This window comes from Capra hircus, chromosome 14 (assembly GCF_001704415.2).
Source record: "Capra hircus breed San Clemente chromosome 14, ASM170441v1, whole genome shotgun sequence".
Classification (NCBI taxonomy): domain Eukaryota; kingdom Metazoa; phylum Chordata; class Mammalia; order Artiodactyla; family Bovidae; genus Capra; species Capra hircus.
The window spans coordinates 32,675,532-32,678,065 of NC_030821.1; the positions used below are offsets into that span (position 1 = coordinate 32,675,532).

The 2,534-nt window shown below is 33.1% G+C and overlaps 1 non-coding gene across 1 annotated transcript; it reads left to right on the forward strand.

The window, feature by feature from the left end:
• Window positions 369–441, forward strand: TRNAW-CCA. Its single transcript has one exon. It is a non-coding gene; the product is annotated as a tRNA-Trp (tRNA).

A 2,534-nucleotide genomic window follows, 5' to 3' on the forward strand; every position in this document is an offset into this window, starting at 1 on the left:
ATTAAAAGCTTGATAAGATTTTAAATATGAACATTGAATTAGCAAGCTAAAACCAGACTTGAAAAAACATAAAAAGAAACATAATAAATATTTTAAACAGTGATGGAAATAATATACATTGAGAGAAATAGCAGTCAAGCCAAACAAAAGGCTATTTGAGAAGGAACCAGGTTTGCTTAAAAGTACAGTAGAAGTAACATTGATGGAATAAACAACACTGAACATTCAGGTTCTTGACTAAACTATATATGAGAAACTTGTAGCATTTGTATTCACAGCAATAATACAACATACTTTTTTTATTCCAAACCTCACCTATTTTGAAAAGAAAAATGGAATATTTTATTTATGTCTTTACTTATAGGGCTTCCCTGGTGGCTCAGAGGTTAAAGCGTCTGCCTCCAATGCAGGAGACCCAGGTTCGATCCCTGGGTCAGGAAGATCCCTTGGAGAAGGAAATGGCAATCCACTCCAGTATTCCTGCCTGGAGAATCCCATGGACGGAGAAGCCTAATAGGTTACAGTTCATGGGGTCACAAAGAGTCAGACATGACTGAGTGATTTCACCTTCACCTTTACTTATAGGATGAAAATTTACAGATTTATAATATAATAATAGGAATTGTGATAGTGTCAATAACAGCTGAGTGTTTAAAATATGCCAAGCATTTTTTATTTGATCTCTCTCATAAAACTACAAAACTGATACTGTTATATGTATATTACACATGAACTATTAATATTTAAAGCGTTAAGTAACTTTTCCATGGTTAAATGGGAAGCACATAGTAAAATTGCCATTCACATTTGCTCACTCTTAAATCGGAGCTCTGAAACTGCTCTCTATACTGTTTTTGATGTGGGTGCTGTGTGCTAAGTCTCTTCAGTTGTGTCTGACTCTTTGCGACCCCATGGACTGTAGCCCTCCAGGTTCTTCTGTCCGTGGGATTCTCCAGGCAAGAATACTGGAGTAGGTTTCCATCTCCTTTTCCAGGGATCTTCCCACCCAGTGACTGAACCCATCTGTGTCTCCTGCGCTGGCAGGCAGGTTATTTACCAACCACTTGGGAAACCTGTTTTTGTATAAACTTTTTAAATATTAAAGACATTATCATTTCTCATTCACAATTATTAAAAGCTACTATTCAGGGTGTAGTCTGGTTTTGTTTTTAATTATATCAAACATATTTTTCTTAAATATTTCACGTTATATTTATGATTAGAACATTCTTTCATAATTTGAATATGTTAATATCCATGTCAGGTTTTTAAAAATTATTTTAATACTTTGAGCTCTAAGCTTATTTAAGAAAATCTATGTGACATTTATTTCATTTATTTCAATGTAGAATATAAATCAATTATTAATAAAGAATTAATTTTCAGTCCATTCCTTATTAATTAGTAATTATTGCACATAATTTATTGCACATAAAATATTTTAAACACGAGTATTTTATCTGTGCAGTTAAATATCATTGATCAAAACACCTATTTATGTACTCTGATGTCTATGTAATAAGTCTTTCAAATATATTTGAGTATCTGGAAAAGCATGTGCACATTTACACCTCTCGTTTCAAAATATTATGAGTCTACTGACCTGCTTTGTTTTTCCAAGATAAATCTGTATTAAATCCTGAAATAGACCCAAACTACAGAACAAGTACTCGTAAACTCTTTATTGTACTGCCATTACTATGAGATAGATAGGTAGGTGGATAGATGCATACAGAGAAATGAATATAGATAATGTATAAATTTCTATTGCTATATAATACAGATACAGAAAAATCCACAAATATACGTACAGGTAAACGAATTGTTTCAGATGGAATATCTGTGCTGTCCTTAAACCTTTCTTGTGTTTTTTCCCAATCATTACTCTCGACTATCTTGAATTCTTATACTGTTGATTAGTTTAGTCTGATTTTTAACAGTGTATACCTTATCTATATAAAACACATAATCTGTAGTAATTTACTTGAGCAGCCAAAAGAGAATTCCACAGACTGGGTGGCTTTAATAACATAAATTTATTTCCTCTTAGTTCTGGAGGCCAAAAATCCAAGAGTTTTTCAGAAGCCTTTCTCCCTGGCTTTCTGACAGCCCCGTTTTCTCTTTTTTTGGTGTGACTACATCCTTGTTTTCTTTTATAGACATGTTTATATCTTATCTATGTCATCTTTATAAGGCTGATTTTATGTTGTGTCTGGTTTCTTCCTTCAGAATTATGTTTGTGCAATTTGTAAATGCTGCTCTTGTAGCTGTTAATTTTTTCCATTCTTGCCTATTATTGCATTTTAAAAATGGTCCATTACACTTTTGAAAATCTATTCTACTCCTAATATTTGGGATTTCTTCCAATGTGGGCTGTTTCAGTTACGCACATTCTAGTACAAAACACAAGGTTTAGGCATGTAAAAATGCCTCTTGATGAAAGTGAAAGAGGAGAGTGAAAAAGTTAGCTTAAAGGTCAACATTCAGAACTAAGATCATGGCATCTGGTCCCATCACTTCATGGGAAATAGATG